This window comes from Lepisma saccharinum, chromosome 1, assembly GCF_977018435.1.
Source record: "Lepisma saccharinum chromosome 1, izLepSacc3.1, whole genome shotgun sequence".
NCBI lineage: Eukaryota > Metazoa > Arthropoda > Insecta > Zygentoma > Lepismatidae > Lepisma > Lepisma saccharinum.
Window position 1 is genome coordinate 222,470,923 of NC_139229.1, and position 24,603 is coordinate 222,495,525.

A 24,603-nucleotide genomic window follows, 5' to 3' on the forward strand; every position below is an offset into this window, starting at 1 on the left:
TTGCTAAAGAATATTCAACCCTGTTAAGTATTGACGTTAGAAGCTTGATTAATATTGTGCAATGATTACGTATGTTTTCAACTCTTCATGATGTCATCTTTGACCAATAGGTGAGCTTTTTTAAACCGGGGTTTCCCCGTTTGTTTTTTATTGCATTCGTAAAGTATAAAGGTGATGGCATGTGAGTGCTCGGGTTTTTCATTTTAGTAGGCACTACTGAGCAGACACGCTTGCTATAACTAAAATATATGTGTTAAAAGTATATACAGGGTGACTGGTAATTAGATGTATTCCCTGAAAGGGGTATAGTAGATACAATTTGCAATAAATTTGACCATATGATACCCCGTCCGAAAATTAGTATTTTTCGAGATAATCGAATTTCTATTGTTTTTTTTTGTTTTTTTAAAAATGACAATTTTCAACATAAAAAGATGAATTGAGAAAACACTGCTCATTGTATGAAACTTATTTCAGCGTTTTCTGATAGCTAACAAATAAGTGGTTCGTTAAAAAAAAGGTTTTTCCCAAATAACAATCACATGTAAGTAACGGGTGGGTCTAAACTTACAAGTGATGATAAAAAAATGCACTTTTAGTTTACTTGGTAACGTATTAATAACAAAAATGGTATGACACGAAGAGTACAAATTACTTTAATTACTTTCTTGTGTCATCTGCTATCCAACAAGGTACAAATGTTGCTAACGTTCACATTTGTGTACAAGAAATAATACTTCATTCATCTTCATGTGAATGGAATCAATGGACAATACAATTAAAGAACATTACAGGTCTTGCTCAAATTGGGCACATCTGTTACGAATGCAGGCATGCAGGTTTTTACGGACATTTGGTCTCTTAACTCGTGATGTGATGGTGTCCTTGATGTGTTGACCAGCTGCTAAGATCCTCTCCCTGAGCTCTTATTTCTTGTACACAAATGTGAATGTTAGAAACATTTGTACCTTGTTGGATAGCAGATGACCCAAGGAAGTACTTAAAGTAATTTGTACGCTTCGTGTCATACCATTTTTGTTATTAATACCTTGTCAAGTAAACTAAAAGTGCATTTTTTATCATCACTTGTAAGTTTAGACCCACCCGTTACTTACATGTGATTGTTATATGGGAAAAACTTTTTTTTCAACGAACCACTTGTTTGTTAGTTATCAGAAAACGCTGAAATAAGTTCCATACAATGAGCAGTTTTTTCTCAATTCATTTTTTTTTTAAATTGTCATTTTTTAAAAAAACAATAGAAATTCGATTATCTCGAAAACTACTAATTTTCGGACGGGGTATCATATGGTCAAATTTATTGCAAATTCCCTTTCAGGGAATACATCTAATTACGAGTCACCCTGTATATAGGGGCACAGTTCAGGGCTTCAGCGACTTGCTTCCTTCAGAGACAAGTCGGGCTTCCTTCAAAGACAAGTTGGGCTTCCTTCAGAAGCAAATAAGTTTCTCTTTTTTAATAGTAGTTTGTGTGTAATTGAAAATATTATATTACTAATTTTAACTTATAATAATTTCAAGATTCTACAATATTTTTCTCAATCTTTCAATGTTTAAAAACCTCTTCAAGGTAGATTTGATATATAACTGTCACTTACATTTGATATTTTTAAAGAAGAAACAATTTTGATGCACTAGCCCTAATTTGCTTTTTTTGCAATTTGCTTATTATTCAATACATACATATATATATATATATATATATATATATATATATATATATATATATGTATATAACATAACCCTACAGCTCTACAGCACCATGGCGGGCCTTGGCTTACCTACCGACTGCTGGTCTCCCTCCCACACTGTTCCGCCGTCAGCTGTTATAGCGTGGAGGTCTCAGACCAGTGTTGGGGTGACGGGTGATCAGCCCGACGAACCCCCAGCCGTTATTGTAGGTCTTCTTGACCAGGTTACGCTCACTCACTCGGAGCTTCCCAATTTCCTCACGATGGTGGGTTGCCACCGGCCCTATACGTAGGCCGAATAAATTCCGACCAGAGCCGGATTCGAACCTACGCCGTCCCGCAGCGAACGATCTCAAGACGAGTGAACGCCTTAACCTTCTCGACTACGGAGGAGGACTATATATATATATATATATATATATATATATATATATATATATATATATATATATTATAAAAATTTATAAAAATTAACTTCATTACTACACACAATTGTGAATGCCTTACATATCAAAGTGCATATAAATATTTTTATAAAAATAGGTTTTCGCTTTTCTTTAAAAAATTACAAACATGTACCTTATTTCAGACGTACATGATTTCAGAAAATATAAAAAAATTAAGAAATAATTATATATATACTGTCGCTGGTAATAACTTTTTATCAGTATCTACATTTTCAATTGTAGATGCACACACATTCACTGCACTGTACTGTACAGCAAGTGCTGTACACATCTATTTTCTTTTTTATAATGTGATAATTGAAAATACTTGCTTGAAATATAGTGATTTTGGCTCAAAATTCAATTTTGCCCTATAGAAATGTAAGAAATATGTGATTATAAATTCTTGCTTGAAATATACCGATTTTGTGTCAAAAAATAAATTTTGCCCAATAGAAATATGAAATTGAGCTTTTAATAAAAAAAAACATAATTATTTTTTATACTATAAAAATGTTAAAAATTGGATTTTTTGGATATTTTCCTCTTTGGAGATTAGCTGAAACCAGGGTAAAATAAATAAATAGCAAATAAATGTTTACAAACGTATCATATTCTCTTCTACACACACACTTGCTCTTTTCACGTTATTTCAATAGTAAATTTCATGTGGGAAACCGGTTACACACGTACACATACCTTCAGCCACCTTTTTCGGTACTGGAGGGTTATTTTTTTACTCGTGAAGTCAGTAGCTACACGAGTCTATACACTCTCTTCGGGAAGGGGGGACACGGCACACTGAAATGAGATTTTTTGTTAATAACGGCCAAGTCTTAACTTCATGTGTAAATAAGATATGAATAAACCTGCATATATTAAAAGGAAAACGGGCGTTATGTAATGATTCGAAGAAATACCTGTCTATTGCAAATCATTATATCCACAGAACTTCAGATATTGTTTGCCTTGAACATAGGGACAAGGTGTTAAAATGTATGTGTGTGTATGTTGAAGGCGCGAGCTGTGAATGGCCTAAGACACTAAACCATCCCCTACTGCGCCACGTCAAGCTTCAACGTAAGGGTTGCTCGCGTTACCCTTCTGATACTAATAGTGAGTAATATACTCGAGCAAACTTACTCTTCAGTTACGGGGGGTTGAACCTGACCTCTAGATTGTCCATGGTGACCTAACATCACAGGGTCGATTGAATTCTGCTACGAAGTAATAGCCGCGGATTCCAATCTTGAGAGATAGATAATAAAGCTGCTATGGAATTCTAATCACAGAAATTTTGTCACTCAGTGAAATGGAAGGACTGAACATCCCCCCCCCCCTCTCAAAAGGTTTACACAGACACGGTGTTTAATTTTGGTGTTAATGGACCTCAGTATCATTATTCATAATTCTAACACTGCCATTTCTTTTCGATAGACCATTGATCACATATTTCTTATAAAAACTATTTTATGAAACAAGAACCGTTTTATTAATAGATCATCAGTGCTCGAATTGGCATAAGTATCCTCTTCCACCTGCTTGGTTGTCTTCAAGTTGATCCACACAAGGATCCTTCCTTCTATCCCCAATCTCGAACAAGGAAAGCCGGCCCCCGTGGCGGAGTGGTTAGAACATCGAGCTACGACGCCAGGGGTCCCGGGTTAGAATCTCGGCCTGGGCATGAATTTTTGTGAGTGTCCGTTCATCAATTTCATCATATCATCACTCATCTTCATCTCCGCAAATTAACCAAAAGTGGCACAATAAGCGAAGTAAAATAAATAAATAAATCAAATCAATCGAACAATGAAATTCACAACTAGGAATTTTCACTTCGAACACTGCAGATCACAAAATCGTAACAAATTGGAAAATAAAAACTAGTTCCACAGAAATTTCTACAAAATTTCAATATGTAAGAAAATGAACTTCACAAAATGACACAAAATAATGATCTCATTTAACCAGGGACGTCCTTGGGGAGGGGGGGGCACGGACCCCCGCAAACGTCTACGTGGCCCCGGCAAATTTATCTAGAAATTTCACTTTGATGATAAAAAGTGCAAAATAGTATTTCAGTAAATTTTTGTTACAGTTTGAAACACTTCTCTTGAATGGTTCTCCTGCATGACCCGCAAGCAAGAGTCCCTCAGTTTCCCTGATTCTTACTTGTCCAGTACAAAAATAGACCGCTCAGGGAAGTCGGAAACTTTTTGAAAATGTACTTTCTCTCCATGGCCACCAACTGCCCACATTCCATTGAGATAGCAATCACTCCTTCCGAGAATCCTTGAAAATTATTCTTATCCCTGTCTCAGTTTGTGCGGATTACGGATACGCTGATAGAACTCTGTAGGTTAATTGCTTTATTGCTGGACAATAATATCCTCCCGCTTTTGAAATGGCAAACGACGGGACGAACCAGACATTGAACTCTTTGACCTTTTTCCTGAACTGAAATGAATGAATGAGAAAGATGGCGCCAGGCGGTGTTCACTCGCAAGCCACGGGGGTTGGGGTTTTATTGCTTCGACTGAAGCAAAGTAATAAGCCTTTGTAATGTACCGACTTCCCATCCTTTCTCAGAAAGTTTCCACGCATTTTCCAAGAAACCTCTACCGCTTTCTACCCCATTCTGAGCAATTGTTGACTGTCAGCTGTGAAACAGGGGTTTGGTGGGCCGTGAGTAATTCGTGGTTATATAGTTTCTGAAAACGCGAGAGGGTAGAATCACGGAGTAGGTATATAATATGATCTCGTTTTCGAACATCGCGAGTGAAAAGTTGAGTGTCAAGCTGCCTCCTGTGGAAACAATAGATCAGGATCGACCGCATTCACCAACACTCCCGATAAAGTCGTGGACAACTTTACAAATATACATCGTCAATTGCATCTCCTCTACTTGTAAGGCTAGTTCTGAAAATATTATGTATTCTGTAGGAAGGTAGTATTTTTCTACATTATCTATCATTCATTGTCTTCTACTGTCCATTATATGTTTTTCAATTTTGAAATTTGTCAAAAAATTTGTGTTCTAAAAGACCACAACACAGGAGTTCGACTCTCAGGCTCGTTAAACTTAGGTGGGAATTTTCCGTGCATAAGTCGATCTGGGACACATTCTCAGTCTTTCATAAATGGGGAAATCAGTTAAGGGTAAAAGTCGCTCAACAGTGGTGCTAGTATAACATCTCCTACGTGCCTCATGGCACAGTTCAATGCACAACGGATAGTTTTACCTTTGGGAGATGGAGCTACTTTTTGATAAGGCCAAACTAGAAAGTTTATTCGTGTATCAAGTTTACAACCAAATGATACGCGGAGTGGTAAGCGCAACATGATACGAAGCAAGAGCTAGGTTCGAAACCTCGTTAAGGTACAGTATTCGTTCCATCATGCATTTCATTAGTGCATCACCATCGCGATTATCCCAGTGGGTACAATAGGATGTAAAATAATCGAAACAATAGGGGAGAGAAATGTCTAGACATTAAATGGCAATCTCATCTCGATTTGAAGGAAGTCTACCTCGTTCTCTGCATTCGGCACTATATTTAGGCGATCGGTACCACTCGGGGGGATGGGTTCTCATATGATTTTTTTTCAAGGTGTGGATGCCTGGAACTGGAAAATGTGTGATAGCATCTCACAACTCTTTGCTTTTTATATAATATTATTGAATTAGTAACCATAGCCGAAAAATAATGGTTTTTCATATTTTTTTATAAAAAGCATATAAATTGATCACAATATTTGAATAAATAAATTTAATTTGATCAGACTTATTAAATTCAATATTATTTTATAATAATTATAACTATTAAGTGTAATAATATTAATATAATCCTTAAAATAATAATAAAACTTTATTATTTTGCTTATATACTGACATAGATTAAATGCATAAGTATTACTTACAATTTTCAATAATAATAGTGGCTAAATCTTATGCATGTATGTTATAATTTAACATAAACAAAATTTTATTATTTACATTCATCATCATCATCATCATCTCATTAGGTGTCATCACTCATTGATTTTCACATGTGGGTAGTTGGCACTTGTCAGTGTACCTGATGTTATTTAGACAGAAGACGCAGTTTGTAGTTTCTATTGAATTGGTTGGTTGATTTATTTGGTGCTTCAAGTCCACTTTATACACAGGAAAGCTAATCGGGACTGGGCCTACAGTTTAAAGTGGGATCCGAACCACTATGTTCCTCCACCGGGAATCGAACCTGGGTCCCCTTGATTACAAGGCGGTGACACTACCACCGCACCATCGGGGATTCAGACACTTTCTAATGGAGTTTCAAGCTAGTAGATCTCACAGAGTTTAAGATGCTGGCTGCCATTCCATCCAATTCATTACCAGCTCCTCTGCTCCATCGTGTTTTTTTCAATGTCCACCTTCTCCCACTTGGTCTAGGTGTACGTGGATCATTCGGAAGACATCTCTTGCTTATAGCAGATTGATAATCGCACGTTAAGCATGTTTCTTGCAAGTTTATAAATGTCTATCTCACCCTCCTTTACACAGAACAGACGACATGTCATGGCATTCACACAATGTACGGAAGATTTTGGAGCATACAGTAAGCATGATAACTACAGTTTGCACATTATTATTTCATTGAGATCCCATTGATCTCCGAGGGTGCGAAAATATTTCCTGTGTTTGTCTGTTGGCAGGAAGGATGCACTTACTTTTCCTTTTCCTGCAATTGCATATGGAGACTTCTCGACAAACTTTTTTAATAAGAATTGAAGCTATTTTCAACCCACATGGGTATTTTACGTAGTACTATATTTCAGAAAGAATTTAACCATGATTCTTTCATGGAATCTCAAACACACAATATGCACATCTGTGTGATCTGAGCCTCTCATTAGCAGCGGCAGGATTCGCCAACAAATTACCATATCTTCTCCACGTTTACTGTTGAGTGAGCACTTTGAGGCTTCCTTCGGATGTGATGTTCCATCATTTATCTCCACAGTTCGCGAAGTGTTTTATACAGAAGACTCGCGCACTTTCGACGTGGCCTGTGGCCACGTCTCGTGCGCTCGCCGACGTGGTTCGCTTATTTCGAAAGTTTTGAACGTAAATTTATGTGTGTATGCGCTGTAATATGTATAGATCGACCACAAGGAAAAAAACCTTGGGATGAGAAGTCCCCGCGCAGCTTTCCCTTCTTCCCTCCACCTCGAGCCATAAGGAAGCATTGTCCACTCTCCCCCTCCCCTACTAGCGGGGGTACGGTGCACAGGAGCCGCGGGTCTGCGCAGGTTGTTTTGCTCGTGGTTCCACTATACAAATAATCAAAATATTATTGGTTTCTTTCTTAATAATAAGCTGGGTAAGTAATAACAGTTTCAGGATAGTTAGTTAGATGTTTTATGTAAACGAATTCAATAGCGACACTAAATTGGAAAAGTAACATTTTACTTCTGTAGTCAGTTTTACATTCTTAAACTTAATTGAAATAAAGAAATGTTTTCCTTCATTCTTCGCAAATTTCTATCTCTCCTCTGCAATGAATTCTGATGCTCACATTTTAAAATTCGAAAACTCTAATACTGTGCACAAAGTGGACTTAAAACACCAAATCAATCAATCGAAAACTCTAGCATAATTCCCTTACAGTAGCATTCGGGGTGAAAATAAACTTTCTTTAAGTTCCCTAGCAACGTCCGTTTCCCTGGTGAACAACAAGCACGGCAAGCTCTAAGGAATTGCATGTCATTATACCCCCAAAACATTTAGTTGAAACAAGCACGATGCAGATATTTACGCATTGAGTATAACAATATATACGTAATTGTATCTGGGCTGAAACTCCTTATTATGTAGATGTCACACTTGTTTCAGGCACCTTTTCAAAACCATGAGTTCATTCATCTGTGTGCTATTGATCTGTGAGAAATATAATGTAGCTGGACAATTAGGAATTGAAGGAAACAATGTGTGCAAAAGAAATGCCCGTGGCAACGGTTGCTAAGGACGTGAGAAAAGGGCATTTTCACCCTTAAGGAAGGGCCGATTGAGAGATTTTTTAATTTTCTCGGCCTTTTGGGACGATTTCATGGGGGGTCGTAATCGGGCGTTTTTCGCCTCCGGGGCTTCCTTCATGGAGAACATTTATGTCAGTGAGTGAGTGAGTGAGTGGTGGGATTGGGGCTTTATATATATTGGACTCGCGCACTTTCGACGTGGCCTGTGGCCACGTCTCGTGCGCTCGCCGACGTGGTTCGATTATTTGGAAAGTTTTGAACGTAAATTTATGTGTGTATGCGCTGTAATATGTACAAATAATCAAAATATTAATGGTTTCTTTCTTAATAATAAGCTGGGTAAGTAATAACAGTTTCAGGATAGTTAGTTAGATGTTTTATGTAAACGAATTTAATAGCGACACTAAATTGGAAAAGTAACATTTTACTTCTGTAGTCAGTTTTACATTTTTAAACATAATTGAAATAAAGAAATGTTTTCCTTCATTCTTCGCAAATTTCTATCTCTCCTCTGCAATGAATTCTGATGCTCACATTTTAAAATTCGAAAACTCTAATAATGTGCACAAAGTGGACCTAAAACACCAAATCAATCAATCAATCAATCAATCGAAAACTCTAGCATAATTCCCTTACAGTAGCATTCGGGGTGAACATAAACTTTCTTTAAGTTCCCTAGCAACGTCCGTTTCCATGGTGAACAACAAGCACGGCAAGCTCTAAGGAATTGCATGTCATTATACCCCACAAACATTTAGTTGAAACAAGCACGATGCAGATATTTACGCATTGAGTATAACAATATATACGTAATTGTATCTGGGCTGAAACTCCTTATTATGTAGATGTCACCCTTGTTTCAGGCACCTTTTCAAAGCCAGGAGTTGATTCATCTGTGTGTTACTTATCTGTGAGAAATATAATGTAGCTGGACAATTAAGAATTGAAGGAAACAATGTGTGCGAAAGAAATGCCCGTGGCAACGGTTGCTAAGGACGTGAGAAAAGGGCATTTTCACCCTTAAGGAAGGGCCGATTGAGAGATTTTTTAATTTTCTCGGCCTTTTGGGACGATTTCATGGGGGGTCGTAATCGGGCGTTTTTCGCCTCCGGGGCTTCCTTCATGGAGAACATTTATGTCAGTGAGTGAGTGAGTGAGTGCTGGGATTGGGGCTTTATATATATTGGATTTACAAAATGCTCTGGTTTCCTACATTCGTTAACAAGAAATGCAATTGGAGTTGTTTTATTCATTACGTGACTTAGGAATTTCCTTCAGTTTCTGACAATCTGGGAAGATGAGATGCTCTGTGACTGATGCCAGAGTTCTTCCCACGTGATTGTTCTTTCGGTGCTCTTTATAGACGTCTCATTCTCCGTATCCAACAGACATCGATTCTTGGATTAGTATTTCCTTCTGGAAAGCAATGGACAAGGCAGATAAACCTCACCAAAGTTTGACTCCTCTTCTTTTACTCCCTGAATAAGAGCCATACCATCAATTGCCATGGCTGAATTTCCAGATATTTCCTCAGGGGGATAACATTTTTCTGCAAGTATGTCTCTAAAGCCCATGATAATGTTTCTAAAGGAAAGTCCATTTGAAGATTCCGATTCTGTGCTGTCACAATAATTCGACTAAATAGTGTCTTGTCTGATAATTGACCTGCCATGACTATCCACCGCCTTCGTCTTGGATCAAGAGAGAAACAGAAAGAACTAGACGAAAACAATGTTTATGCAACTGAAAGAACATTCAAATAACAGATACGGTAGAGTATGGGTTAGTACAGGTAACAGAAGTTCCCTACAGTAGCTTGGACCAATACTCACATGATGTGCGTCACTATAGAGCAATAGAACAGATCAGAAACGGACAGGTCACAGCAGTAACTTGCCCCTAGTGTGGTGTGTAATCTCGAAAGACCAACACCGCTGCACATCTGTGTGGCATGGACTCGATGAGGTGATCGATGAGATCCTGGAGGATTCCTCGCCACTCTTTACTTTGGCAATTTCAGCTCTGGAAGAGTTGAGGAAGGTGCCATCCTACCTAGAATGCGTCTGCCAAGCGCATCCCAGGCATTCTCTATGAGATTTAAGTTCAGTAATCACGGTGGCAACTCCATACTCACTATTCCCTCGTTCTCTGGCACGTTGTGCACTAACAGAACTCTGTGAGGACGAGCATTATCGCCGATGAAAAGAAACGATCACCTATTGCATCTGCGCACGGCATGGCAAGAGGTCTGAGGTTCTCGTCTCCATATCTAAGGGCCGCCAAACTGCCATTTTGGATGACGTGGAGGTCCGTAGGTCCCACAATTTTGAATACAGCCCACACCATCAGTCCACCACCTCCATTTTAGAATGTTTCTTGAACCAAAACAGGGTTATAGCGTGTTCCACGTTCCCTCCAGATTACGCACGTCTATTCTTAAGCTGGGGGCTGAATCGCGACTCATCGGAGAACACCGCTCAACCCCATTCGTTGTGGCCCCAATTGCGATGTTCCTCAGCCAAGTTTCTACGGACTGAAAGCTGTACGGTGATGGAACACACACCATGAGCAGTGACGTGCGGTGACGTCAACACTTGGGGTAGCAATGAGTGGCGTTCCCAACGGGTCATAATCCCCCCCCCCCTTTTAGGGCCCAGTATTCCTAAAAGAAGAACGTCAAATACAGGAAAAATTGCAAAGTTAGGAATGAGTACAAAAAATTGTACACATAACTCCCACCCACTTTCGAAAATCAAAAACGATTTGATTTGACTACTGAGCCAGAGATGCCGGATTTGAATCTCGGCTTGGCAATGGGTGATCTTTGTCTGTCCCTTCATCAATTCTATCGTATCGTCTTCGAGATTAGCCAAAATGGCGGAAAGCGAAGTAAAATAAACCAAATGAAACAATCAATCAATGAATGATTTGATTTGATTCGCTTTTTTGGCACATTTGGTTAATCGCGAAGATGATACGACAAAATTAATGAAGGGACAAACACAAAGAACACCCATGTCCAGGTAGGGGTTCGAACCCGGAACTCCTGGTGATGTAGCGCGTTGTGGTAACCCCCCCCCGGTTGGTTGATTTGATGGTTGATTGGACGTTTTAAGTCTATTTTATACACAGAAAGGCTAATCGGGACTAGACCTATAGTTAAATGTGAGATCCGAACCACTATATACCTCCATCGGGTACAGATCAGGGACCACTTGTACTCCTCCACAGAGGTCGGCCGACAACAAACATGTGAGGAAGGCGCTAACCATTCGGATACGTGGGTATCGGTAAAGCAAACTGCATTTTTCCTGAGTAGTAATTTTCAATTGAATTTTTGAAATACCATCTATATATATGATAAATTTTTTTCTTCAAAAAATTTGCATTGCTTGATTTCCCTAATTTCCCCATCTCACGATCTCGTTACTGAAGGATCCGGGCGCGAGCCCTGCCCTTTGCATGAGTGTTTCTTTGCAACCAATCTTCACCAGTTTAATTTAATCAACGTTCATCGTCATGGCAGAAATTATGTAAAGCGATGAAAGAGAGAAGAAAATACAAATAATTTCCTCCCAGTGCATCTGCAGGGCACTGTGAAATCAGGAGCCTAGAATTCTCTGTTTATGATTGTCCCTTACGACTTTCCAAGCTCTTAGGTACTTATTCCGATTAAATCTATACAGCTAGAAAAAGCGATGGGTAACAAAACACACCTTTAAACAAACATTTTTTCTACTTTCTTCAATGATATTCATTTGGCTTTTTGAGATCTGGGATACATTTTTCATTTCTAATTTTTTCATTATTCACTGCAGGCAATGTACAACACATAAGAACAAGAATGCATGCTCGTCACGAATTCCGGCCTGAATTATTCTTTGCGAGGTCCCTTCATCACTTTCATCATATCATCACTCATCCTCATTTTCGCGATAACCAAATGTGGCAGAAAAGCGAAGTAAAATAAACTAAACCAACAATAAGAATTAGAACGCGCGTTCACTTGCCCAAATAAGTACATTCGTATTTATGATTGTTTAGCTCATCCATTTTTGTATTGGAGGCCAAGAGATTAGTATATTTAAATAAAACACGACTAAAACGAGAACAAGAGAGAGCGTGAGCAAATATTTGTTAATTAATCATTATATATTCCATATTTTTTAAAAAATAGCCTAACATTTTTGTTTGCACATAAGACGTTCCAAATGCATAAATAATAAAAGTACATACATATTGTACAACGTGTAAAAAGTAGTGTAAATACAGAGAACATAAGTACTGCAGAAAAATTTCCCCTCAGTTCTTTAGAGGATTTACAAAGGAAGCGAAGGGAATCCAATCCCCTATCTGTCCTATAGGAGATAGACTGGAGGACCTGAAAGCACGGGCTTTCAACCATTGGAGCGGGGGCAACGGAGCAAGGGAGGTAGAGGCAGAAATCTTCTTTTTCCCTTTGAAAACCCGTTTCTACCTGGAACTGTGAGGCGGAGAAAGAGCGAGCTAGGCCGCTGAACGCACCGAGGGACGAGAAGCGCGTGAAAATAAAGTGTTGCATATGAACTGTGGCTTCAACAAAACAATAATTTTTTTGATTTGAAAATAATTAGAGATTTGAGATTGATTGATCTATCTCTGCTAGACTAGCTACTCCTCAGTGCACGTCACTGACCATGAGTCTATATGCATAGAAGCCATCTTTAAGAAGGCGATTGCAGACAGTTTGAGATGATACCTGCGCCCTATTGCTGTGAGAATGGGAATGTAATAGTAAAAGTCAAAATATTAAAAATTATCAATAATGTACATTAATGTATCTAGTAAATGGAGTGATAAAACACAGAAGGCAAAGAGTTATGACATGCTATCACATATTTTCCATCTCTAGGCACCTCAACCTTACCAAAAAATCATATTAAAACCCGTCAGCCCGAGTGGTACCGACAACTTGCCTGGCTCAAGGCCTATACACTGTTGCGGATGTATCCGCTGAGAGCTTTTATTTTCTTGGGTCCCTCCGAAATTTTCCTGCGTGTGATAGAATATGGGAGACGGGCTTTCGAGGGAGGAGGGGGTTGTCGCTAAGACATGGCTGTAATGAAGAATAAGTCACCCTTCACTAAAGGAAGATTGATTGATTGATTTAATTTATTTTACATCGCTTTTTGTGCCACTTTTGGCTAATTTGCGAAGATGGGGATGAGTGATGATATGAAGGGCTCGGGGGTAAACATGGTAAGTGACAAAATGCAGGTTTCGAGATATTGAAAGATGTAGTTTCAAAAATAATCTGATTTACAGATTAAAATAAATTTCTAAATTATTTACAGCAAATATGATTCACTTGTATTTTTACTATTATACAAACATGATATTTCATCCGAATTATTTTTTTCGGTGGTGCTACATGCGATTTGTTTGAGGGTTGTTCAAGGAATTGTTGTAGTTACCATGCTTTACATGCAACGATATTATCAAAATGAGTGATCAGATATCGCTTTATTCAAGCTGACTTGTGATGTCAGTTCAATAATAATATTTTGACATTAGACTCTTTATAGCAGCCATAACAATTTGTAACACAAAAATGAAAGCCTTTAATAATAATAATTTTATTAAATAAACATGAGCTACTTGTTGTAACACGTTTTTGCTTTCCTACGTCTATGACTGAAATGAACACCATTAGAAAAGTAGATTTCAACGTTTTATTACGTTAGTATTTAAAAAAATAAGTTCTGAATGCTTGTGATAAAAAATAAATTTCTTAAATCTATATGGAGATCAACATTAGTAAAAAAAGGTTTATATATGAGCGGTTTTTCAGCTTCACATATCTACTTCACACACACAGAGGTTCTATTTATTAACTCAGCATGCCAAGCAGAATGTGATTCACAAACGCCTCTCTTGATACAAAGCTGTGTTACGTAGACTACTCAAATTGCGTACAATGGTAATATTAGATTTTTGTGATTCAATAAGCAATTTATACATAAATAAATATGCCTCCTTTTTTTCGAAAAATTGAAAATCTAAAAATCATTTTTTCGAAAATGAAAAGTGGAAGTATGAAAAAAATTTCGAAAAACAAAAAAAGCGAAAAACGAAAAACGATTATTTTTTTCGAAAACAGAAAACGATTTTTTTCGAAAAACGAATACAATTTCGATAAACGAAAAGCGATTTTTTTTTCGAAAAACCAAAAAACGAAAAATTTAAGTTTCGAAAATCGAAAGCAATTTTTTTAAATGGCCATCCCTAGTTTAAATCTCTATCTTCAAGATATCAATTACCGGCGCCCGTGGCAGAGTGGTTAGGAAATCACGCTACGACGCCAGGGGTCCCGGCTTCGAATCTCAGCCTGGGAATTGATGTTTTTGAGTGCTTCATCATATGTACACTCATCTCCATCTTTGCAAATAAGCGAAAAGTGACACAAGACGCGAAGAAAAATAAAGCAAATCAATGAAGACACAATTATGACCTTGTAGCTTTGTGTTACATTTTCCTTTAACTTAACATGTTTGTAAATAATTATTTCAAATGTACACTGGGCTTAAGTTTTTAATAGTTTTCACCGATATTTAGCTCTTATGAATTAAAATAGTTATAATTTCGAACCAAGAAGAAGACATATTTGCAATATCATCAATAAAATAATTTACTTTCATCAAAGTCACACATATCATAAATACGAAAGTTAATTAAATTACAAATACGTTATTAGGTCAACCATAAAAATATTATAACTTTTAAAATGCGCATTACAGATTTATGAAAGAGATATTTTATAAAAAAACTAAACTGTTCCAAATAATTGATATGATTCAGATAAAATTACATATTCCTTAACTGTAATACATTTTTGACGTTGCTTGTAAGTCGTATCTTAAAGCAGCCTTAAATGCGCATACCCAATTAAAAATCAAACGAATTTCTATGTGACTACAGCTATTTATATCTACTAGAAGAAAAGTGTGTGCTTCTCTACTAGATCACAGTTCACATCCAGGTACGAGAGTAAAATTAAATTCGAAAGTGCCATTATGAGCACTGCTGCATGTAAACAATGGTATCTACAGTATTTACCACTTTTTACATGAAATAGAATGTACGTGGCCATGCACAGTTTTAGTCGCATTTTTGACTGGCAACCTCTTCATTCTCCTCATTCTCAGTCGGTGGTACATATTCCGGGGCATTATGGGAATCATATACACTTTCTAACTCGTTCTCATCTTTGCTGTTGCCTCAATACTCGCGAACTTTCTGAGACACGTTGCAATTCAGTAACAGCCGTTTCGCCGCCATCTTTGCTACTTACCATACTTTACATGAAACAACTGGTAGATACCATAACTTTCAACACGTCTAGCTCTGTCATCTGTTGACGAAACGAAACACTTCGAGTACGATTCGACTCCATTTAAGATGGACTACACGATGCACATTGTAAATCCAAAATGACGAAAATGTCACTTACCATGTTTTACACCCGAGCCCTTCATATGATTAAATTGCTGAATGGACACTCGCAAATATCCATGCCCAGATCAGGATTCGAACCCGAGACCCCTGGCGTCGTAGCGCGATGTGCTAACCACTCCATCATGGTGGCCGGCTCACTAAAGGAAGATAACGATGTATGGAGTAAAGAGTTTTTCAATAGTCTCCATGTTATGTTTCAAATTTCCGCCTATCGTTCTGACTTTCTGTGATTTTCCTTCAATTCCACCAACAAATGCGGCAGCTGTTAAAATGTAAAGTTGCACAGGCATACAAATATAATTAATGCCAATTTATATAGCGAGAGCCACGGTAGCCCAGTCGCTGTCGACCTCCGTGGCGGAAGGGTTAGCACAGCTGCGACGCCAGGTGTCCCGGGTTCGAATACCGGCTCGGACATGGATGTTTGTATTCGTCTGTCTTGAATGAAAATGAGATTTGAGATCAATTCATGTAAGTATGATGTGTGAGAAAGGTTGCCATTTAGGGGTCTTCCTTAAAATTGAAAAGTCGTTAGGGCGTCTGGCTACCGTGCAAGAGACCCGGGTTTCATCTTTGGCGGGGGAGAACCGAGATTTTTTCCATCTGTATGAGCGGCTCCGGCGCCCACCCAGCATCGTATAAAGTGGGTAACTGGATTAAACTCTGGGGTATGGGGTAAAGGCAGCCAGGGACGTGGTGCTGATCACATCACCTCCACAGTTGGCAGCCGTGATCAAGAAATTGTGGGGCCCTAACTCCACACCTCCATACGTCTTCATGGCGTGGTGCAAAGCACAGGGGAGCACTTTACTTTTTACAATTTACATAGCTAATAATAGTTCCATTATGTAATCATGAGATGTACAGAAGCAAATTACCTATGAAGCATTTTCTATTGTCATTTGTCTACTCGTGAGAGCGGAAATCTAAACGTGCTTGTTGAACTCAACTCCTGCAACTTCAAGATGCATTTTCTTATTTATTTGGTTATTTCATGTTGCTTTTCTTTCTTCTGGGGCAACTGCGACGATGAGGATAAATGATGATCTGAATAAATAGCGATGATGCAACCATGCCTGACTAGAGTCCAATCTGGGACCTCTGTTCGTGCTTATCCGTCGAGAGCGGAATCCTTTGATAAAACCTTAAAAGTGGGCCGAAAGGAATCAACATCGGATAAAAACTTACATACGTTCTCTAAGAACTAAACTTAGTAATGAATAAAATTAAATTTCATGCCGCAACAGCCCATTGAGGTGGTTTTCTATTGGCTTACGCGAGGACAGCACATTCAGTCCTTTCTGGTTTCGAGACCATACTTCGCTACCACATCGATTTCAAGTAGCTCCCCTATTGTCCTCGGCAGCACAGACATTTTTGAGCTACCACCGGGGATTGAACCCTGGGACCTCTTGTACGAAAGACGAGACCGCAATCGTTTGAGCGCGTGGGAGCTCTGCACTGCTGCACACGCAAAGACTATTTCTACGAAAGTATAGAATGTTTTATCCAACGTCATCATTCTTCAAATGCACATAATCAGCTGCTCCAAGAGACTCGGGCCTCTCCGAAGCGAAGTGGCTAACACGGTCACCTTAGAAAAATGGGTGCCAGGTTCGATTCTGGTACCATTAATATTATATTTCACATTAGATGACTAGCTTCAACTTCTTTAGGAGCACTATTCATTTTCGCGCGATTGTCATGCCCTCTTTTATAGCTAAACCTAGTCCGTCGAAGGCCACCAAGAGTCCATCAGAAAGATGTTTGTAAGCGGATGCAACATCCAAGAATATCCTCTATTTTTCAACATTTTTCAGACAAATCAGACAAATTGACAAATATATAGACTAATGACATATTTTACTTTGTGACTCAAATCTAACAGAAAAATACGTGGATTTCTTAAAACATTCTAGAATTTTTCTTGTTACTCTGGACGCTATTAAGTTATGAGGTCATTATGCATTTAGATTCCCAAATAATGGTCGTGGATTCTCCGATTCGATATCCGTCTCAAATGTTATTGTAAAACTGCGTCAAATGTTGCCATAATTTTTACCAAACGAAACAAAGAATGTGGTCTTACACTCACCTATACCAAGGTGCCGCTACCATACCAGCGTACCGTTCCATACCGTATGAAAAAAAAGCATTGTGTATATGTATGTAAACACACACACACACACACACACACACACACACACACACACACATATATATATATATATATATATATATATATACACACACACACACGTATATATACACACAGGTGTGTGGGAGTGCCCCCCCCCAACTGACCAACCTAGTGACGTCCCTGCATTTAACTCATACGCTGTATACACTCCGTGGCAGGCGAGGGACATTTCCACTCAATTTTTTTTACAACAATTTTAAAAAAGTACATCCTGGAAAAATGACCCCTGCAAGTTCTCGCGTTTCTCTGCGTCCAATTTAAGGCAGAAACGAGACTTCCAAAGTTGCGAGGCTAGCGTTGCGCTGAAAACACGCCGCCGCCATGTTAATACGTCACTACTTACGAGAGAGCTCGTTTGTCGTCTGCTTCGATCGTACAGTTTACTGCGGGTAGCCCGCGGTGAGCGAACATGTGCAGCAGTTTTACAAATCTGTACCGATTTAAATAATGGAAGAAGGAGCGATAGGAGAAACGAAAGCTATGTTTTCTAATGATTATTCTTCTATGAAATATCCGTACTGCTCACGTGCAAGATAAATGAAAGGGTTCAGCTGCGTGTGTGTTCTCAGGCCATGCGAAAAATATTGCTTATAAAATTGGTTGCTGACCATACACTCAAAAATATTTTTAAAACTTATATTTACCGATATTTACCGTAACCTATGTACTGCAAAATAAGAATTTTCACATTCTTCACTTTATTTATAAAGCCTGTTTAATTTTATTTTTCATAAAGCAATTTCAGTTTGTGTTTCATTTCTGTTGCGCAAGTTATGATCAAATATTTTTGGGCTATTAAGAGAAAATACACTGAGAAGATTACATCAGTTGCACAGTACATATTAATACTTAGTTTATGTATAATTATTACAAGAAAATAATGTGTATAACCAAGGGCGTATTTAAGGGGGGTTTCAACGGGTCCAGCCATGTTTGGTTCAGTAAAATTACCAGATTAGCTGTTCTATCCGCTTGTTCATAAAAATGTCTTCGGACTTATTTTATTCTCCTAAATTAGAGACGTATAGAACCGGATACGGATGGGAAGAAAATTACGTAATTCCACACACCAGATTGGACTACAGACCAAATGTCTGCAATATCCTGATAATTTCGGAATTTCTGGGATAAGAAACTACATTGAGACTGTCATATCAGTTATTTTTTCCCCCTCGAGTCATCTTAAACATATTTGGTTTTTAAAAACGTAGTGACACAAGATGAACAGAAAAGTATCAATACTAGCGTGACTTCGTGACTACATACACACAACTTTGTCGGGTCCAGCACCCCCTGCTCCCCAACAAGCTTTCGGCCCGCAGTGTCCTGGATTTTCACTTACGAAATAAAGCAACCCTAATCATACCAAAAGTTGATCCATCCCCCCACGTGAACTATATATACGCCCATGTGTATAACAATATCCCATACTGAAATGGTACGATATATTTTGAATTTTGTACTGCGAAAAAAGCCGCCTCATCTCGTTACCCCGAACGCATTAAACGGTTGGTTCACAACTTCACCACTAAGGACTAAGGATCCTATCGAGACGAGACATGGCAGCCTTGGTCTCGTTCTCGTTGACAGTTGTAAATGTCTGTCTCGTGTTTATTTGTAAATGTCTCATTGACAGTCTCGTCTCGATTTATAAACATCCGTCTTGGAACACCTTTCTTATTTTTTTCTTTCTTTTGACGACTCCTCGTTTCGACGGTACGAGCCCGAAAAAAGCCGCCTCATCTCGTTACCCCGAACGCATTAATCGGTTGGTTCACAACTTCACCACTAAGGACTAAGGATCCTATCAAAAACTGAATATTATCCTGCTTATATATGCAAACCAAACCGCAGATTCAGAATTACCAGGAATGAACTGGCGTTGTAATAATTATCATACACAAAATTCATGATTTATCTGAGGAAGTCGCATGTTCCAGGTTTGACTCTCGACCTGGGCATGACTGTTTCCTTATGAGTGACATTTCATTGAACTGGAAATTGTTACATGGGAGGATGTTTGCTCGAGACTTTTGGGGACAGCTAGGGGGATGCTTCTATTGTTAATGTTAGTGTTGCTCACGAGATGAGGCATGTTCCGTCTCGTCTGATAAAAGGAGATGGGACAAGTGAATGTTTTCAAAATGAGATGGGACAGAAGAAAAAGTTCGTCTCGTATCGTGGCAGGTTGGGTGATACTTAGATTGTACTTGTTGGTGGTGGTGTTAGTATGTGTGGGGGGGGGGTTGTCCTCCTGCACCCCAACTTCGAATACTGCTTGTAGTCATTCGTCTTCATTGTAGCGATTAGCCAAAAGTGGGAAGAAATGTGATGTTAGAGAAGATACATACTAAATTAACCATGCGTTCTCATCGTTGCGGTTAAACAAAGTGACGGAAAAGCGACGTAAAAGAAGGCAAAATACAAAAATTGGCAATATACATATAGTATTAACTGAAGGAAACTGTCATTTACTGCAGGAAATTTAAAAAACTCACCGTACCTTTTTATACCGTATCACCTCTTATATTGCAGAAAGTGGTGTGTAAACCAGAGTGTTCTAAACTTATTATCTTAAAATTTGAGAGAAAATATTATGACGAAAATAATTGTAATTCCAGAAAAGGCATTCCTATAACATTAAGTTCTTGCCAGTCAGAACCAACCTATGTATTCGCATTGAACAAAGCTGTTCACGTGTTCAGCCATTGACTGTTACAAGGTTTGCTTTGTTACCCTAATGGGAAAACCCTCTACCGAGTGGCTGAATTATAGTAAATACTGCTATACTGCTAGAGCATAATTCATCTCCAAGAAATGGAGCACAGATTTTTGCTCTGGAAGTTACAAGATACTTGTTTTACACAGTAACAAGTGAATTTGCTGTCGCTTCCGCGGCTCATGCTAAGTTAACGGGACGAGCAGAAGCCCCGCCTGCTTGCATTTCTAAGTGATGACGTCAGAGGACCTCCTGTCTGTGGAGAGGACGTTTTCAAATCCGTGACGTAGTAGGTGAATTTCAGCAGTGTTTGAAGGCGTGTTTCTCGAGAACCGAACAAATATCGCCGAGATATTTTGCATATCTCATTTTTGTGTCATTATCTGTAAAATGAATGGATTTAAAACGTTTTTCATGTCGAAGTGGAAATGTCCACTCCTACTAGTTCTTGGGCCCCTTTGAAGTAAGACGAAACAGGTGTGGACAATGCGGGAAATTCATTTCACTTTTTCTTTTCAATATGAAAAGGCTTTCCCCTCCCCCTTGAAAATATTTAGTGTGAAGTTACAGTTTAAATGTCACGTGTTTATTGTGTAGCAATAAGGAATGGACTGGTTGTGGATCTTTCTACTGGATTCATAACTGCAGACAATTAACACACTACACTTTTACGACAAACTACGAGTAGCTATATAGGTATGAGATGAGGGATATTTTTCTATCGATGGCCATCTGCGGAGAAACTAAGTTCATTCTGCATTTCGGAGGAGACCTGTATGACAAGTTTCCCGGTCCCCTCTGGCTGAGACAATACGTCATTGCTTATTATTGCAAACGTCGTCATTTGATGTTACTGGGAACCAGTAGTGTGATTTGTGATATAACCAGTGCCAGAAAGTATGAACCCCCCTCATGCAGATTTGGCTACACTTAAAACAAGCTCAACATGCCCATATGAGCTTTTTGCTCAAGTGTGGAACCCTGTCTAATCCAAGATTTTTGTAAAAATGCCCTCGGGAATTTCCTGAGAAAGTATGACCCCCCTCAGATTGATTTGCCTACACTTATAAAAGGCACTTCTGTGAGATTGTTGTCCATAAACCTGTCAAAAATATCTAATCAACTAATTCTTCTTTTTCATTAGTGACCATCAATTCAATGTTATCTATTCTATTATGGCACACAGGAAAATATAATGTTGGGGATGGAGTGTAGATGATGGGCTCCATAAATTCAGAATTAGGTTTGAATGTTGCAATGATGCCAGTTTGTTTGTGAGTGCCTATGCCATTTGATTTGGTGATCATACCCTCAGCCACATTACAGTGAATATTTAGAGTCTCTATGGCTAAGAATTTAGGTATATTAATAGCAGTGTGTTTGATGGCCGGTTCAAGTTTTGTGTTGTTCTCAAAGCCTAACAGCTCTCCTATAGTACCCAGATCCACTGTTTCTGTAGCAGATACAATCTCTACTCTGTGAGTGACAGAATTTTGACTTAACACTACACCTCTGGGTAATTGAGCATTTAGAGTGGACAGATTATACTGCCCTGGAGTGATGACAATTTTTTGATCCCCTACTGCAATTTTGTTGTTGTGGTGTGTAATATTAGGGATCAAGTACATGCCATAAAATGCTCTGGGAGCTATTGTTTTGGGATACACTATATCATCATGTAATTTGAGTTTCAATATTGAATTTTGGCTGGTGAGATGGAATACCCCCATGATGTTTTAAATACCACAGGGCCTTTTGAAAATTTTCAATTGATGGTTTATTTATTTGAGACATATATCTAAGAACAGATAAACACAAATGTCCGCAATTAACATCTTTGAAATTTTGAACACGGGCATTATTGTAATAAAGATTAGCTGAATTTAGATATTTTATTAAATTTTCAGGTGGAACACCTCCAAATGAATCAAACACAAATGCCTCATTTTTTAAATATTTAAGATAACAGATCCAGTGAGTGCCCTGATTTTTGTACTTATCCAAATTAACAATACCACACTCTTTGTTGAGTGGTTGTTCTGGTAAAGAATCAGACATGTACACACCTCTAAAATGTTTGATGCCCAGTGGCTTGATTAAAGCTTCAATATCTTGGTTTGTAAGCGGCTCTTGTTTTTTTAAACTTATTCATGGCTCTCTTAACACCTTTGCCCTGTTTCTCCATGGCCAGGTTATGGCGCTTCAATTCATCTAATTCTGCCCTATTTTTCTTGGCATCTATTACTGTTTTTGCTATGGCAGCTGATCCCCCAGCCAAGCTCCCAACAGCCCCAAGTGCTGCTAAGATGGCTGGGATAGTAAATATGAAACCCCCCACATGTGATTTTTTTCTAGATTGTTGTAATTTTTTTAATTGGGGGGTACTAAGTAATAATTTCATACCATGGCCTTTTGCAAGACAAGAATTTTTTTTCTTGCGCTGCTTTTTGGTTAAAAGACTATCAATAGTTTTAAGAGATTTAAGACCTGCATAAGGTATTTGATACATAACACCCTTGGCCTTCATTGTAGGTTTATTATATACATATTCACAACCCCCACCCCAGTTTTTTGTTTGGTGCTCATAGCTATGGTGGTTCCCAATGCTGCTATTTTTTCACTTAAAGAAGCATTTTTGCTTACAAATCTACCAAATGCAGCCTCTTCTAATTTCTTGTCTGCAACATGTCTCTTGTCAAGATCAGAATGTGTGTTGTATGCTATGTCATGGTCTCTACAAGCAGCATCTAGAGGATTAACACCAGGATCACCTCTGTTTAATCTATGGTCCAGTTTTGTGCCTGGACCACAATACTGATAGCCTGGAATATGTAGTTCAAATGGCAGCTTGTTTATAATGTCATTAACCAGGCCCCGACCCTCAGAAATATTCCAAAATTTAGGTGGTAGAGTATTAATAATTTTTATGAGATATCCAATCCCCTTAGTGTCATTCACTATAAAATTAGATAATTTGGTGCTTATCATGTCCATAATTCCAACCTTTTCATTGTAAAAATTGTGGTTCCCAGCATTTTCCTCCCCAGCTATCACCAATAACCTATCTACAAGTTTCCTGACATCATCAACCCACACAAATTCTTTAGGCAGGGTGTTGTATTGTTTGATTCCACTGCCAGTCTTGATCTGTGACCATATGGGCTTGATTAAGTTGTTGTATTTTGCCCCACTGCTAGACTTGACTCTTTTTTGTGTGGGATCATTGTTCTGGTATAGAGCATCTGATTTTATTAATATTTCTTTGTAATATTCATAATCTTGATCTGTATAGCTGCCAGGTCTTTTCCTAGTCATCAGTTCCCACAACCCAGGTGTGCCGGGATATTTAACAAAACCACCTCTTTGTCCAAGATGAGATTCTGAATAAACAATTATATCATCTCCCATAAATGTTACTCTGAAATTGCCAATTCTATGTATGATGCTACCATCACGCTCTGTGTCAGCATATAAGCCAAAGACCTTATCTTTGTTGTCTTTAGGTGTGCTTAAATATTTTTGAGCAAGAAGACCCAATTCAATAGGATCCTGTGTAGTTTCAATTCTTCGAGGAGCAACAGGACTAGGTGTATGAATACTGGAAAGTGGGGTGATTGGATAATCTAATATGTTCCTTGCAGCTACAGGTACAAGCTCTGTGATCAAATTTTGATTTTGCTCTGTAACAGTTTTGATATTTTTACTTAATTCACTAATAGCATCAATAATAGGCTGTTCTGTTTGTTTGTGTTGTTCATAAATTCCTCGGTTCTGTGATTTCCATCCCTTAAATCTTTTTACAAGATAATCTTTTAATTTAAGATCATCAATGATTGGTCTTTTCATGGTTATTTATATATGTTTCAATGTCTAGAAAATTGTTGATTTTATTTCTGTATTTGCCACTACTGGGTTTTCTTGTCATATCAATTGTGACAAACCCATAACTGTCCTGGTTCCAGCACCTACTGCAAAACTTGGAAAAATCATTGTAGCTCAAGTCCCCACCTA

At 38.3% G+C, this 24,603-nt stretch overlaps 1 protein-coding gene across 1 annotated transcript in view; it reads left to right on the forward strand.

Annotated features, from left to right (window-relative positions):
• The first annotated feature begins 25 nt into the window (after positions 1-25).
• LOC145992018 (uncharacterized) overlaps positions 26-24,603 on the forward strand; it is an 87,692-nt gene continuing 63,114 nt past the window's right edge. Inside the window, exon 1 of the mRNA XM_083128036.1 lies at positions 26-110. The gene's annotated coding sequence lies outside the window, so the exon portion shown is untranslated. The remainder of the gene's footprint in view (positions 111-24,603) is intronic.